Here is a 17,622-nt window from a genome sequence, read left to right as displayed (position 1 = left end):
ACTGGCCCTCCTGCGCACTCACAGTCAGTGCCAGCTGGACCACCGGTTGGAAGCTCCAGCTCCGAGACAGGGATCAGCCCCAAGGGCTTCTCAGCTCTGTCGCCCGGTAGGCCTTTAGCTCCTGCCCGGGGCCGGGACCTCCAGCTGTGGAAGTGCAAGGTGGGGGGCTCCCGGGAAAGGTTCAGGCGGCTGCGGGATGGCGGTCCGCGTGTCACAGCCAGTGAGGGCACGAGTCAGCGTGTTCAGCTAAATTGCTCGGGCCAGGCCCCTCTGCCCGCGCCACCTGCCCCGACTCCCCGACCACACCTGTCCAGGGCCATGTGTGCAACTGTCGCCTCTCGCCCCAGCCGTTCTCCCCTCAGTCCTCGGCTGGCGTCCCCTTCCTCTCTCCCACCTAGGAGTCCTCTCCTCTCGGGCTTCCTCTTCTTGGCTGCCTGCCAGTCCCCGCCCTTGGGCGGGTTGTGTCCCGGGCCGGCGGGGTCTGCATACCCGACGAGAGCGAGTAGCTGGGGCTGGGGCTGCCCTCCTCTCCCTTTCCCGCTCCCTCAGGACCAGCTCAGTGGCGTGGGCGCTGCTCCCCGGGCTGAGAGCCTCAGGCTGTATATACCAGATTCTCCTGGTGAAGTCGACAAAAGGGAGCTTCCGTCTCCTCCCTCAGTGTTTTTGCCACAGGTAAGTACCTTGAACACTTTCAGGTGTTATGATGGCAGTGCTTGATGATGTCACGTGTTTTTATACTGAGAGGGATTACAGTGTTGAAAGCAGGGCTTGGTTCAGTAAAAAATGAGCTGAAGGCATGAGTCTGTGACATCCTCCAGGCTTCTCTCTCCCAGGGTGAAACGTGTGACCGTAGATTTTAGAAAGATAGTTACAGTCCCTAACTAGCCCAGCCCAGCTAGGGTGTGTTAACAGGAACAGCACCACCAGAGGCGTTGGAGACCCAGGGACATTGCAGTCCTAAAGAGCTCCTGGCACAGTTTGGTTTGTTTGGTTTTTTGTTTTTCTTAAATCGTGTGGCAGACTAGTTGTATAGAGGGGAAAATAATTGTCAAGAAATATTTTTTTCATATAACAGCTTTATTGTGATATTGTTCACAAACCCTGAAGTCCATCCATTTAAATGGTACAATTCAGCAGCTTTTAGCATATTCACAGTGGTGCAACCATTATTATTCCAGAACCTTGTCATCACTTCAGAAAGAACAGTGGAAATGAATGACCTATCCACCCCTCCCCAGTGGTGGTTCTAAAGAAGTTTCTTGGCTGTTCCTGACCATAAATTAACTTGTTACATTTCATGAAAAATCTGGTAGGAATTCAATTCAGAATTGCAATGAATCTGTCTATCAAAATAGGAAGAATTAATGTCTTTATGGCATAAAGTTCTTCTACCCATGAATATATCTGAGACCCTATCTTTTCATCTGTCCAGAGCCTGGCCCATGGGAAGTCCTCACTAATTGTTGGGCTTGTGAATGATGAGATTGTTAGTTGTAAATATAGCCTTCCACAGAAGAGAAAAGCAAGCTTAGTGAAGCCAAGTGACTCTCTGATGGTCAGAAAGGGTGACAGTCAGTGCTGGAGTGATCCAGTGGACTTGCTGCTTGCAGCGAAAATTCTCCACCACCTACAGATATGGGGAATACAGTGTTCTTTTCTTTTTTTAATGACTTGCTTTTATTTTTCTAATTATTTTTTATTGAAGTGTAGTTAACTTACAATGTTAGTTTCAGGTGTACAGCAGAGATTCAGTTATAAACATATGCATATGTATATACATATATTTTAGATTGTTTTTAGTACAACTCATTACAAGAAGCTGAATACAGTTCCCTGTGCTATATAGCAGGTCCGTGTCATTTATTTTGTATTTATTAATGTGTATCTGTTAATCCCCCTTTTCCTGCCTGCTACCCACAGTTTATTTCTATGTCCATGAGTCCATTTATAGCCGCACTGTTTTTCCTAGTTAATATATGCTGCTTAGTTGCTTTCAGTTTCAGTAATTCCATCTTACCTGTGGCCGTTTTCCTTCTGGTGGGCCTGTATTTGGTTTGCACATGTGGTAATAGAGATCTGTATTTGGGAGAGTTCCAGGCCTCGTGTAGTCCCTGGTACAGAGTGCCCACTGAGTTGATGCTTGAACTGGGAAAAAGGCATAGTATGTTGGAATGTTGGAATTTCCACTATGGTTGAGACTTCCAGGTTTCTATAACCTCTCTAGCCCACCATAATGTTGGCTGCACCCATACTGGGTAATTTGGTGGAACTTCATGGTATGGTGATGTAGAGACAGGGCCTTGTATGCTTCTTCTCTTTCCTTTTTCTAACACTTATTCTCCTGGGCCTCACAGATCCTCCCACAGCAGGGCCCAGGGCTGGCTTGGTGTTGCACTCAGGCAATATTTGTTAATAAGGCCCTTTCCTCATCTCTCCTGAGCCCCCGTTTCCTTCTCTGCACAATGAGACCGTAGAGTAGATAAGTCCTTTTCAGTTTCTTTTAAAGCCATGTTTCCTTTGAGAAACAGAAAATGAAAATTTCTCCTCCCATTCCAAGCGTTAAGGTTTTGATAAGTCCTCCAAAGACTGACATAGCTCTTTGTGGAAAACTGGTGTGATTGTGATTCCAGGTGGCACAGAAAAGACTCTTCAGAGATTTATTGCAGTAAAAGGGCAGGAAAGGGGCAGTATGTCACACTTTCTAGTGTGAGCAATGGAGCAGGGGATCGGGTTTAAATACGATGTCTGATGTGGCCTCTCTCTAATCTTGAACAATTTGATAAACCTCTCTCCCTCAGTTTCTTAATGTGTCAAGTTGGGGTGATAGTATTTTAGGGTTTTTGTGAAACATTATACACATAATCCATTTGTGTCTCCGTAGATACAAGAGCTGCTAGGGAGTCAGTGATTTCTTAAAAAAAAAAAAAAATCTTGTCCATAGCACTCTGTGAGTATTTTGACATTCCTGGAGGGTGAGTGTTGAAACTAAAGTGCATCGTGGGACAGGTGGCCCATGGGTCTGTGTGCCCCAGATTGCCCCCTCCTACCCTGTCCTCTTCCCCTCAGTCCAGGATGAAGTTCCCTAGTAGATTTACACAGTTTTTGTGGAAATGGGTTTTCAATTTATTGTTTCACCAAGAAGGGCTGCCATCATGATCTCTGTGGTCAGGTTTTGGTGACCTGAAGGCTATGCAATTGGGGGTTTCTATTTAATAAAAAGAAATAAAATTACGAATACAAACTTAGACCTAGGGTGGTGACAGGGGCTCTTGGAAGTGAGGACCATTAGCTTTGTTAGCTCCAGGTGCAGTGGTCTCTGGCCACGAGGACCCATCCTTGTGGTCTGAATTTGGATAGACCAGTGGGTTCAGTGGGAAATTTAACTGAGTGTATCTCATGGTCTATGGATTGTCGTATTTGTGCTGTGTGTTCCTTATTTGAGACAATGAGCCCATTTAACCTCAATAGCCTCTTTAAAAAATTAGAGTTTTAATTTTGTGATTTAATGTAGATTCCCATGTAGTTGTAAGAGATAATATGGAGAGGGCCTATGGACTTTGCCCAATTTTCCTTAATGGTTCAATGTTGCAAAATTCGGGTACAATTCATTACTGACTCACTAAAAATTTGAGGTTTGTGTTATTGCCCTCATTTCTATTCACGATTAAACTGGGGCTTAGAGAAGCACACAGGCCTGCCTAGGTCACCCACATGGTTAGTGTAGAGTCGGGTGAAACGTGGGCTTGGGATTTCCAGGCAGTACCATTATGATGGTCTGTGGCAGGGAGCAGCATTCACATTGCTTGTTTATTTATTCATTCAACAAACATTTATTGAGTAAACTCTGTGTGTCAGATGCTTTCATAGGATTATCAGATTCTTCAGCAGTACTGAGAATCAGGTAATGTTTTCTATTTATTAATCTGAGAAAATTAGCTCTGAGAGGTTATAAACCCAGCCAAAGGAAATGTAGCTCATAAAGGAGTGATAGTAAATTTGTACAGTCCCCCATTTTTATACAGGTTGTAACCTAGTCATTTTACATTTCCAAACTTCCATAATCCAGATATATTCTTTTAAGGCAAGGATTTTTGTTTTTAATTGAAGTATAGTCAACTTTACAATGTTGTGTCAATTCCAAGGTGTTTTTTGAATTTTGAATTAAAAAATATTTTTTGAAGAGGGTAATTAGGTTTTTTTATTTGTTTCATTTTTTAAAATGAGGTACTGGGGATTAAACCCAGGACCTGGTACTTGCTAAGCACGTGCTCTACTACTGAACTGTACCCTCCTCCCCAAGGCAAGTTTTTTTCTCCTTTATTCTGCAGCTTAGTAGTTCAAATAAATTGGCGTTGAAATCCAGATGTTTTGATCCCACTGTGGTTCTTTTCTTTATATTCTGCTTAAAGGGTTGTGGAAAGCAGTTCCTTTGTTCATTTCTTTATTCAGCAGTTTTGAGCACTGACTTTGCATCAGGGCCTTGCTAGGTGCTTGGAACAGAAAACAAGAAATGACCCTTCTCTGCAGGGGCAGGAAGCATAGACCAAAAGCTGGGTAATATGATCCGAGCTATGGTAGCCATGTGCAGGCGCTGAGGACAAATTGTACCCCCGGATTTGATTTTGCTTCCCTTGCCTTCTGGCTGGTACACACCAGGTCACCACAACCCAGAGGGGCCCACAGCCAACAGCACAGCATGTATCTCTATCTCCTCTCCCCTCTCGGCAGGGCCTGCAACATGAGCATTCCTGACTATGTGCAGTGCACTGAGAACGACCACATTTTCCCCGTGGTGGTCCAAGCCGTTGGGATCATCTCAGAGGAGAATTTCTTTTGCATCTATAAGCGAATCACCTTGGTAAACCAGATCAGCCCGTGCGGCTCCCAGTGGGCACTCTCTATCCACTACAGTCACCACGAAGCGCCTGAGAATGGGTGGAGAAACTTCCAGACACACCGCACGATCGTGGGCCTTGTCACCATTACCAACTGCCACTCAGCCAAGGCCATCGATAAGCTCCACGTCCAGAGGAGCTGTATGGCACCTCGTTAATGACTCTCAACTCTTTGTCTTTGTGCTGCAAGGGGAGGTAGTTGAGCAGCCGCGCACCGACGTGGCCTTAAATCTACGAGGACTGCAGGGTGGTGGAGAAGAGGATCAAGGACTTCACTGAGTCTCTCTTCACCATGCTTAAGTCCAAGTGTCTGGATAGGGCCCCCAACAAGTCTGGGGACAAGATCCCCCTCCTCTGCATCCCGTTTGAGAAGGAGGACGTCATGGGACTGGACACAGACAGCAGGTAAGTCTACCTGGAGGCCCGGCCGCCCTGGCTATGTGCCGGATTGCTTCCCTACATCTAGGAAGGAATCAGCAAGGAAGAGGGCTGTCTTGTAGCCAAGGGTGGAGGGAGGTGCAGCCCGCTGGTTTACAGACATTTAAAAGTGAATCCGCCTTTGTTTCAGAGAGATCCTTTTAGGGTTAGTGTGGACACTTCCTCCCGCTTTTCAGCCAGGACCCGTGGTGGGACCCCTGGCGTTGCTGTCCAATAGAGTAGCCACAGTCACTGATGCTAGGAGCGCTCGGGAGGAGGCTGGTTTGAGCTGAGATGTGCTGTAGGTCAAATGCATATCAGACACTGAGACTTATGTAGTAAAAGGAATGTAATCTATCTTCTTACTTTCTATATTGATTACATGTCAAAATGATAGTATTTTACATAGAGTAGAACAGTAAGATCTGTTTTTAAAATCAGTCCCTAGTATTTGTTTTTTGTTTCTTTGATTGTTTCTTTGTTTAATTTTTAAATGTGGCAACTGGGAAACTTTCTTTACATGGCTCTCATTTCATTTCTGTTGGGCAGCCTGTCCTGGGACAGTCTCATCCCTTTGCTTATAGATGAGATGCTGAATCCCGAGAAGCAGAACGAAGCTCTGGTTTAGCTGGGGGTGGAGCCGGTGTCTCCTGCCTCCCAGGCCCAGCACCTGCACGGCTCAGGCCCTTTCTTCATGCCCGACAGCCACCATGCCAGGTTAGGACATCAGAAACACTGCCAGGGACTTCCGAATGAACTCCTTTCGCAGGGAAAGGCATGTCACGGAGTATGGGACAGAGCAGGGAAAGGTTCATCAACACTTTGTCCCTGTGATTAGGTCAAAGGCCTCACTTTGCCTCGGAAGTGCAGACGAGATCTTCCGGGCTGCCTAACCCCCACCTTCTGCTCTGTATCCCCGTGTGTCTATTGTGCTGTCCCTCGGGCAGAAGAGGTTGAGATGCCTTTGCCGAGAGTTGGTCCCCCTTTGCTGGGGAGAGTGAGGGAAGTTGTGTCCCCCCGGCCTACGGCCTCGGGCCTTGAGTCTGGAGAGCGCTCATGGCGGTCCCACAGGTGACGGGCGGAGACATGGCACGTGCTGCCAGGCCCGCTGTGGAGGCGGTGCCGTGTGATCCTTGAACTTATCTAAGATCAGATCCTACTTTCTGGTTGTTGGTAAGTTGGAGGAGAAGATTCCAGGGAATTGATAAAAAGGAAGTCCAGACCAGCCCTGTGAGTGAGAGGCACAGGGGACCCGAGTCCCACCTGCGTGTGGTGCCTGGCGGGCTCTGGATAAATTTTCAGTTTCTCCCAGGACATTCCTCTCCAACTTAAGGAAGGGGTAAGTCATGTCGTTGTCATGATCTGTACTTGTCCTCCCAGGGACCTGAGATCTACATGTCTGCACTCCCTTTCTGCTCCTTGGAGATGAGGTGGCAGGTTTAGGAGCCTGGGCACTGCTGAAGGCACAGCTGCCAGCACCGGGCTTTTCACATCTGGCTCCGTTTACCTTACCTGTCACCCACTGCTGAGCCCCCAGGCATTAGTCAAGGTAGGTGTATCAGTGCAACATAAGCAGAGACCATCTTCTCCCCCTGGACAGACTGGTGGGTGAGAAGTGGAAGCCTGGAGCCATGCCCCATCCCCCTGGGTACTGCTTCCTCTTTTGTCATAGGAGGCACTGGTGACATTTTTGCTCAGCAGCTGCTTGGCACTAAGTCTGTAGACCCACCAGAGAATGCCAGCTTGTTTCTGCCTTTTGAAATCTGTCCTTTGGATTTGGCGGAGTACCTGGATGTGTGCTTAGCCCATAGTGGTTGACACTGTCACCATTGTTTACCAGAACCTCGTGTACCAGGCATGGCTCTCGGCATCAAAATACAGCAGCGCATTAAACCTCCCTCATGGTGGGTCTGTCTGTTTTGGTACTGTAAGGGCTCAGCCAGCACCTGAACGTCAGTGAGATAACGCGGCCAGTGAGCTTGGGTCAAGCACGTTCTCCTCCAGTCACTTTTACTCCATTGTTCCTTTTACTATTCCAAAGTCATTAATTTATAAAACAATGCTTTGGTTCAGAAGCAGAGCTTAATTCTTTCCTGCTACTCTTGGTGGGAGTAAGTAAAACTGTCCAGCCTGTAATGCGACCAAATTTTGTAGCTCAAAATCTATCTAGACGCATGTAGGTGGAGTTTTGGTTTGGGGCTCTGACCACGTTGGTGTCCCCCGACAGCGCCTCTCCCCAAAGGCCCCTGCCTTCCCTGGAGCAGGAGGTGAGGGTGGGTCTCACCGTCCCCACATCCCTGTCCTCATCACACTCATGTAAATTTTTGCACAGGCTGTCAAAGTCATTTTTGTTCTTGTGTTTTTCTAATTTTCGCTTGTTCGTCTTTTCTTTTTTCTTTTCTCCTTTTTCTCTTGTACTGCCCTGTGAGCATGTTGTTGCTTCTGAAAAGGTAGGCTGTTCACACCCTGCATTGGAAATAGCTAGATCGCCCTCCGTGCTGTCTCCATCGCTTTAAAAAGCAAAAACTTAACAGCTGCCTTGATCCATGTTTTATCCTAGTCATCTTTTTATTTTCTTACTTTTAGAAATATTTTCTTTATTAGCACATCACCCACTGGTGTTTGACACCTGTTAAAATCCTTGCTTTGAGGAACCTGTTTGGTCCTCCTTATATTTGGTGACAAATGTGCCCTTATTAAATTTGTTTGTTTTGAAGAAGTGAGATGCGTATTGATTTAGGCGGCTGCTAAGGGATTCTTTTCATGGAGTATTTAAACTTGGAAAGTCAAAGTCTGCAGCATCTTGCTCGATTCCTTCTTTTACACAAACGTGCTTGGCACGCGATTCCTGGCTGTCGCTGTGTGACGTGCGTGATGGCGCTTCCTGGCCGGCGGTCACTGGTGAGGAAGAGGCCGGCTCGGGGGTGAGCAGCTGCAGGGGACGCTGTTGGAGGAAGCAGTAACTTTTTTTTTTTTTTTGCATTCAACTTCCCAGTGCCATTTACTTTACTTTGCCTTCATAAAGGGGTAGTATCGGGTCTAAAATCCATGCCACTATTTTGTTCCCTGTACGAGGCTGGTTTTTCTGAGTATCAGGACAACATGGCCTTCTCCAAAGAGGCTGGCTCACCTGGACCTGGTGGACACAGGGACCGCTAAATGGGACCGTAGGTTCCACTCTGCTTCAGCCAGTGGGCATTCAGAGCTGGGTCTGTGGTTTGCCTCAGCAGCCGTGCAGGCCTCCCTGCCCCGGCCTTTACTTTTAACCCATATTGGCAGTAAATAGCTGACTCTGTGTCTGTTACAGCTGACGTCCGCCACTGACGGCCGTGTCGTTAGTTTCCAGTAGTGAGACCCAAACTCCCCAGTCAGCCGTGAAGGAAGATGCTTTGGCCAACCTAGGACCTTGGATTCTCACCCCCACCATGGTTCATCTCACCCGGGGGAAGGGTATGGCAAACAGCATCATGCTGACCATGAGGCCTTGTTTCTCCTTTCATGCTCTGGTCCAAATGACAACACTGCGTTTTTCCCTGACTTGGTCTCGCTTGAGACAGGCCAGAATTTCTGAAAGAGTCCATCACATTCTGGGTGGGGAAGAGAACAGAAGTAAGTGTCGCAAGTAGATGGAGTCTAGGCTGTCCGGGTTGGCAAATGCAGGCTGGGATCTGTGATGGCCGGGCTGTGCCCTGGACACAGGCCTTTCCCGTGGCTCCCGAGAGCCCAGGGGTTGGAGTGAGAACAGCCTTGTCAGGGTTCCTCCATCCTCATCTGCTCACTGGCAGGTGTGTCTGTTAATTAGGAGCTCCCCCAGCCCTCGGGTCCTTCAAAGCTCAGATCACGGACCAACCTTGAGTCCCTCCTCCTGGGCCTCCTGTGTGAGAATCCAGTGCCTTCTGAGGTGACGAGCAGCAGGAGATGCCTCCCCCTCCAGGGAGCACCCTTCGGAGTACTGTGACTCAGTGCACCTTGCTGTGTGCTTGTGGGGTTACGGCCACGGTCCCTGCAGAACAAGACTGGAAATGGGCTTAGCGACAGAAATGACAAGACTGATTCCAGGGCAGGGCTAGGGGGAGGGAACAGGGGTTATTGAATGCGACCTCAAACACCTAGTTGGGTGCTGGTCCTGTTAGTTAAATGGGGAGCCTGGGAGGTACCTGCCAGGAATCGAATTCCAGAGTAAATGGTGGACATGAGGCATTTTTAAGATACCATTATTCATCCAAGTTAGGACTTCAAAGAGGCACTCGGATCTATGAGCCTGGGGCTCAGGTGAAGGTGCCGGACTAGAGATACACTTTGGTATTCATCCTTCTTAGCTGGTGTTCACAGCCTTACCTGTGGGTTAGCTCTTCTCAAGAGGTGCAGACTGAGGCTGAGGGAGGGCAGGGCTCTGCCTGGGTTGGAGGAAAGCCCAGACAGTGTAGCTTTGATGTGTCAGTGAGCGGCGTTTGGGATATTCAGAGCAATGCCATTTATCCTTAAGGGGCCGAGGGGTGGGCAGGGCCAGCCAGGAAGAAATCTGAAGGGAGGGTTGTGGCCACGTGTGCGTCTTGGGAAGATACAGAGGCTGCAGAGTCCTGGAGGGGAGACTCCTCAGAAGCTGGAGTTGGAGTGGGGTGTGGGGAGAAGGTAGTCACACTCACCTTTGAGGAAGGGAGGCCTAGGGAGTCCCCACCCTACCGGACTCTCTTTCCCATGAACAGAAGGCAGACAGAGGATCTGTGATGAAAGGGATGGGTGATGGGAGGGGAGCCAAACTGGAGAATGGTCCTTGGACAGTTCTGGAATAGTCTCCCTGCAAAACAGAGTTAAAAAAACCCAGACTCTTAAGAATATTGATAGTAACTGGGGAGGAGGCAGTTTTTCTGGCCTCCTAGTGTAAGTCATGTATCCAGGGATACACAGAAGGATCGGGCAGTCTCTTGCGGGGGATTGACCCTTACCAGAGGCAACAGTGCAAGTTTAAAGGGGGAGAAGGGCAGTGGAGGGAAACTAGCCAGGCCCCGTGTCAGGTACCAGTCGGCAGCCCTACTTGCGTGTTGCATTCACATCCATGCCTCCCAGGTGGTCGGTGGCAGCCCCCTTTTGCAGATTGAGAAGCCTTCTCAGAGGGGTTAAGGAATTGGTCCATTTAGCGGCTAGTAAATGCTGTAGCAGGATTCAAGCAGGGCCTTTTCAGACTTCAAGGGAATGTTCTCTCTACTAATTCCGGTACCTCCCTGTTGTACCTGGAATGGTGAAGTGGGTCAGTTTTGGAGCCTTTCAGAAAAAGTGCGATTTAAGTACCTCAGGACTGTTTCACAAAGCTCAGTGTTCTTTGATTGTTTGGAAGCACCGCAGTGCTCTTCGCCCCATAGAGGTAAGGTCTTACTCCTTTGACGATGACGTGGTTGCAAATGACGTACAGGTGCAAAACCAGACTTAGCAGCTTCTGAAGGGAATCTCTCCAGTTCTTCCTTGATCGGCTTTCTTCCACGGGATGTAACTGTGCTGCAGCGTAGGCCTGAGCTTTCCGTATGGATTGAGGGTTTGATAACCAATGTTAACATAAAACGATCAGATGGAGAATATCGACGTTGGCAATTTATTTTTGGGTTTCATTAGACAAGATGCACTATGGGTTAATGGCCCATATAACGTATGAAATTGAGTACAGAACACTGCATTTCTTACTTTCTACTTAGAACTGTCTTCCATTGTAAAGTTGTCTGCTTTGAAAATTCAGCTCAGCCACTAGGGCGCCTGTCAGTGTGTTGGTGTGATTGCATTTACACAGTGCATGTAATCTGGGCGCCCTCAGCCCCAAACACTCCAATGCAGAATCATGGGCTGTAGCAATCACTTAGTTATACAAATACTTCTGAAACTATATGATTCCAAAGAAGAAAAAAAAAAGGAGAGGGAGAGATTGCCTTTATCAAAATTCCTTTGGAATTTAACCGCAAAATTTTGTTGAGCAGTTCTGGCTTGCTTTATATATGAATATATACATTTCTTTGCATGTAATTTGGTTTTTGGACTAGAACACCAGGCTCTTGCTTTCCATGAGCCACAAAAATCGTAGCCAAATGACACACATATGAAACATTTTATTCTTTTTTTCTGAGAAAGAATCCTTAAATTTGGGACTTGGGCTCTGATTTTGCTTTTTGCTCTTCCCACCCCTCTTGTCATCTCACTCCTTTTTCCCATGTGGCCCCCAAGAGTTCATGGTCTCAAAGGAGTGGGTGGACAAACACCAGTTGGTCACCATGCAGTGCTGCTGTAAAGGAAGCCCAGCCAAGAGCTAAAGGACATTATCAGAGAGGACTTCCTGGAAGAAATGGGCTCTAAAATCAGTTGTGATGACAGAGTAAGAGTCAGCCAGGAGAAGGAGTCAAGAAGGTGGCTCAGGTGGCAGGTGCAGCCCGGGCAGAAGCCTGGGGGCTTGTGGGTGGGGACTCGTGGAGAGTGCCCTGTGTGGTCCAGGGTGGAGGGTGCCCCTGCTGGGGAGGACACTGGAGAGAGTCCGGGGTGGAGGGCTTTGGAAGAGGTTGGGTTTTACTAGATCTGACACAGTAGGCAGTGAAGGGTGTCATCAGCAAGTGACCCTCAGTAAAGGCAATTCTGGTTTTGCTTCTGATATTCTACAGACAGAAGGGTCGGGACGGGCGAGAGCAGGTATGTCTCTCCCTTTGAGAACCACCCCGTCATTCATTTATTCATAACACGCGCACTTCTGTGTTTCTAAGGGAGAGAGTGTGGAGCCACATTAGTAAGCAAAATGTATTTGCTTCTCGTGAGCTTAGCACTGTCAGAAGTTGACTTAGCCTAGAATGTTCTAGGAACAGAGGAACAAATTGTGGATTTTGGAGGGAGGGAAGGCTTCCTTGGGAAACAGTCAAAACGAGCCTGGAGGCAAGTGGGAAGTAGGAGCAGGTCAGGGGGCCCCTGAGGTCACTGGGGACCTGGGTACTGAGGTGAGGCTGGGCGAGCAGGGTCTGGGGTGGGGCTAGAATTCCACCAGAGAGCCTCTGAAAGGTTTGAAATGGGGGTGATGTAATCAAATTTGTGATTTGGGAAGGCTGCTGTGGCTGTGTGTGTGTGTGTAGCGGGGAAGAGGGGGAGGGTGCCACGAACTGGGGTCATTAGAAGGCCATTCACAGGCTGAGAGAAGGGCGTCGGGGCTGCTTGGGGATGGCAGGAGCAGTGTGGATGCCGGATTTCCTTATGGGGAGGGCTTGTTATCGGGGCTGCCCTAGAGGCGACTTTTGGCTGGAAGAAAACAGATCGAGGCCGCCAGGTGGACTTTCCTCTTCTCTCCTTCCCTGCCTTGCCTGATGATCTTAGCTCAGCCAACAATTGGAACAGAAGCGGTAAGTTCTTGGGTAGCCCAGGAGTTTGTTGCGCTCGTTCGAGTGAGATCTGATAAGAAATAAGTTTGTGTTCAGATCTGCATGTTCACTTAGCTACAAATGTCCCGTCTTTTGGATTTCTATAGGGGATTTTATTCTTAATAAAGATTGCTTTCATTGTGAGAGGAAATTTAACACAGCTGTTGTTTTTCTCAAAAAGAAATCATATCTTTTAAGAAATTTAATATTCAAAAGAATCGGAATATTTAAAAATGATAAAGTATGGTTTTGGTGTAGTTTCTTTAGTATCTGAGTTAATGTGCAGTTAGAGCCTTTGCATTACTTAATAGCACATCCTTGTCAGTATTTAAAGAGCTGTTAGTGAGCGCCCCAGGCCCCACCTCTCAAAGAATCATTAAAGTTTGCTCTGAAATAGTGAAGTCATAAAGGTCTTGTTTGCAGAAGCCAAAGATTTGGTTTATAATCTGCAGCATAGAACCCTTTATAAAATAATAATAGGATCAACATTAAGAAAGTGGAAGATAATTGATTTTTTTTAAAGCTGAAACATAAACTTTCTTGTGCTAATGTTGCAACTGGAAATTTTGAAAAGAAAAGTCCTTCAGTAATATCATCTACGTGGAATACATATACAATTTTCACGTTTGGAAAGTAACCGCGCAGTGGTTTTTGAAGTCAGGAGTATTCCACTCCTGATACTGGCAATGAGTGTTGCTGGTTTTCAATGGAAGAGACTAAATTTGCCTTCTTAGCTTTTTTTTTTTTTGTAGTGAGCGGGTTGAGTAGTGCTTTGCCAGCATGATTTTGGGCAATTTGGGGGCAGATGTCATGCACCAGCAGTGAGATATTTCCATGCATTTTACATTCTTGAAATCAACAGGGCACATGTGGGATTTTTACCTGCAGTCTGGGATGCTGCAGGGCTCCCTGATCCATCACCATTATATCCTGGAGCTGCTCCAGTCAGTGAATGATTTTCTGTGGCTTGAAGGTAAGGTGATCTGATGCAGATGATCAGATGTGTAGTTAAATTGCTATTACTTGAAATAAGAGAAACCTAGAAATATAGCTCTAAAAATACAGGATGAGGGAGGAGAATTGCCTGAGCTGCTTACAGTGGGGAGTCTTCTCATGTGACTCCCTCACCATTATCTCTTCCAATATCCGCCCCAGCCCTGCACGGTTGTCCTGCCGAAGCAAGTAAGCACTTTGGTCAGAAACACAGTGAATTTCCTTGTGCCTCTATTGGTTGGTTTTTTTTTTTTAAAGCACATCTTGCTCTTTGTTTAAATGCCATCCCTGCTAGTCACCACTTACACTCATTCTTCTGGACCTCGTCCATTCATAGCTGCTGAATGGATGAACAGAATGTAGTATCTCCATGTAGTAGAACATTATTAAGACGTAAGAGTGAATAAAAAAGAAAAAAAAATAAGAGGGAAGATGAAAAAGGCCTCCTGCTTTGGGAAGTACTCCCTGACTGCTCAACCTGCCCTTTTCCCTTTGAAACCCAATCCCTTATTCTCCAATATACTCTTTTTGATAGTACTTACCACCTTCTAATAAACTTTAACGTTTTCAAAAAAAAAAAAGAGAGAAACATGCTCATACCACTTCAACATAGACGAGCCTTTATAACAGCATATTAAGTGAAAGGAAGCAGACACAAACGGCCACATATTGTTGAACTCAGTGATCTGAAATGCCCAGAATAGGCACATGCAGAGGCAGAGAGCAGGTGATGGTTGCAAGAGGATGGGTGGCGGGGTGTTAGGGAGTGACTGTTAGTGACAGGGGGTTTCTTCTGGGGAGATGAAGTGTTCTGGAAATAGATGCTGGTGAGGGCTGCACAACCGTGAGTGTGCAGAAGACTGCTGAGCGCTGTCTCTGGGGTGCCTGTTGTTGGGGCGGCTTTATTTTGTTCTCACCCTGCAATGTGAAGAGTCATCTTCTGCTGTGGCCGTTCTATTCCTGTGAGTGGTGAGGGTCAGAGATTTTCTAGAGTCATGTTTCTTTTTTCCCCCTTGCTGAGTGTAGGCCAAAAAAGTTTAAGCCTGAGAAAGTGCTCCATATGCAGAAATGTCTTTTAGTTTTGCATGGTGTAAAAATCTTGAGAGTTTTTTAATCGCTGAGGACAGTCTGTGGGGGGAAATAGCCCGTGAAGCCTGGGTGAGACCTGGAAGAGCCGCGCTTCCCTCCCAGACACGGGTAGGGTTTTCACCCCCGTTCAGGCAGTGAAGGGCCCAGACCCGTGAGCGGAGTTGACAGTCGTGAATATTTACGTGTATCCGCTGCTTCATCTTGGATATTAATTTCAAGCTGAGTCAGTTTGTGGCGGCAGCCTCATCCTACATCAGGAATTTATAGTATCTACTCTTTGAGGTGAAGACCAGACAGACTTGATTATTTAACAGTCTCTCTTGAATTGATATCTCAGATTCCTTTGTCAATCGCAAAACAGCAGAAATACAGACGTCCTTTAATGTCAATTTGGCCTGGAACGGGTTTAGTCTCTGTGCCTCAGTGGCCTTATCTGCGGGTGGAGAAGATGATAACTGCTTTCCTCAGATGGTGAGGGGGTAGTGAGAAACACAAATGGAGGACTTACGCGAGATGCCCATTAATGACCGAATTTAGTGCTCTCAGCCTGGTGAGGCCTCAGGGGTAGAGGTGGCAGTACAGAGCAGTCCTAGCCGAAGCTCGATCTGCTTTGACAGCTGTTACGATCAGTATCACCCCTGGGGGTTATCAGGTAGTTGTAAGACTTGGTAATATGAATTCATGAATAATGTTAAAAGACTAGACATCTCAGATCCAGTTTACATAGTTCTCAAGATTTCCTCTGAGAAATGGATTTATTTCCCCATCTTAAATCTAAGTTGAGTCTCTAAAAAATTCTGTATTCCTCCATCTTTTTGCTTTAATTCTCCATTTCTTAAAAAAATAAGTTTTTAAATGGAGTTATTGGGGACTGAACTGAGGGCCTCATGCATGCTGAGCACATACTCTCCAAAATGAGGTATAATATCCCCCCCTGATTTTTTTAAACTTTACTTTCTTTGTATTCAGAGGTTAGAGGTCTCTAATACTTTTTCTGGAGACTTGTCCATGAACCTGTAAGTCTATAATTAATGGACAAAACTTGGTTTATTAAAAAAATCAATAGAATATTCTGCAATCCATCCAAAAGTAAATGCTCATTGACTTAAAATGTTTCTCCTTTATGGTGATTTCTACTTTTTGGTGTAGCTTAATTTACTAACAGCCATCCTCATCATCATAATGACCAAACTTGCTCTGAGTGGACACCTACCTAAGGCTAAAATGCATTCCTTATGTTTTACTTCATACCAGGTGTTTGAGGGTAGGTATCATTGTCTCCTTTTTTGCAGCTGAGGGATTGAGAGATGGGGCAGCTTGTCCCAAATCACACGCAGCTGGCCGTGGCTAGCTCGGTGCTGGAATCCAGGCTGCACAGGATGCATTCTCAATTGCTTCTCCAATCAGCCTCCCGTTGAGTGGTTTCCCGAACTCCTGTGAGTCCATAAATGACCGATTTTAGCGATCTCAGCCTGATGAGATCTTGAAAGGAGAGACACCAGTGAGAATGTGAGACAGAGAGGCATAAATTAAAATTGTACATTTTCACAAATCTTTTATTCTCAAGTAATGACTAAAAAAGGTAATAATTTTTTTATTTTAGTGCTTTGTAAGCACTAAAAACAAAACATTTAAAATAATTATTGTGCAAAAGAGACGTGGGCTTTGAAAGTCCAACCTTTGCTAATGATGTTACTTGCTTTTCTCTAGTGGCGCTTATTGACAGGAATAGTTACAAAGACTGAATTGGTTTTATGTAGTCTTAGTATGGAAGAAAAGATTGTCAGTGAGTATTGTAAGTAAAATCCTTACTCTTTTCTTTCCTGATGATGAATATGTTAGTTGTTTTCATGGCTTGAGTACATTTCGTCATTTGTGAAATTTGAGTAATATGGTTTACCTTGTCTGACTGTGAGAGTTAGATGTCTTGTATACAAAGCACCGTACAGGTGCTTAATAAAAATGTGCTGTCACAATGACTGATACTTTAGAAGGATCAACTCTGAATACTAAAAAGTGTAGCTTATTTCTGATGCACATTCAATATGTATATATATGATATATATGAATATGGCTTAAAGTAACAAGGATTTTTTTTTTAGTGCAGTATGAGGTTTTAATGAAATCTGTATCATTCTAGTGAGGCATGGACCACTTAAATTGCCTTAAGCAGACGACCTTGAAGATTATTTACACAGAATGTGTATTGTTACAACTAAGAATTCATGTTGCCGTGTAACCATCTACTCAGACTTTTAAATTCGTGGGATTCTGACTAGAACCATTAAGTTTGGAAAAATCCACATTGATCATTTTCAGGGAATAAGCTTCTCTCTTTTGTGATTAAAGAAAATTTTGATTTTTTTCCTGCACTCTTAACAGGTTTTAAAATATCAAAATTTTGATTTGACGTGTCACTTTTTTAATAGAGAGAATAAATCTCATGCTGTTTTAATATGTAAATAAGTGTTTTTATATTTCAACAAACTTGAATGATTTCCTGGCTCTTTGAGAAGTGTTTTGCAAGATACTTAGATTACCCAGTGTTGGAAAAATACAGACGTGACTTTTATGAATATAGGTGGAGTACATATCTGTTGGTTTTTGCTACAGTGCAAGACATGAGGCTTAGGAGAGCTTTGCTGCTGATTGCCAGGAGGACAGATCCCAGGTCTCAGTCTCCCCTCCTGTAAAATGAAGTGGCTGGACTGGATTCTTTCCTCTTCTAAAATGAGTCCCATGAGCCTATGTCTTTTGTTTATATTCAGGAGTATTATCAATATCAGATTAAATACTGAATACCCCTCCCTTCTCTCTAAGCAAAGTGCAGTATGTGCTACATAAGCTTTTAG

At 45.8% G+C, this 17,622-nt stretch overlaps 1 pseudogene; it reads left to right on the top strand.

The window, feature by feature from the left end:
* Positions 1-3: 3 nt before the first annotated feature.
* LOC116277800 (trafficking protein particle complex subunit 9-like) overlaps positions 4-17,622 on the top strand; it is a 61,356-nt pseudogene continuing 43,737 nt past the window's right edge.

Source organism: Vicugna pacos, chromosome 1 (assembly GCF_048564905.1).
Source record: "Vicugna pacos chromosome 1, VicPac4, whole genome shotgun sequence".
Taxonomy (NCBI): domain Eukaryota; kingdom Metazoa; phylum Chordata; class Mammalia; order Artiodactyla; family Camelidae; genus Vicugna; species Vicugna pacos.
Note: the sequence above shows the minus strand (reverse complement) of the source record. Positions and strands in the feature narration are given on the sequence as shown.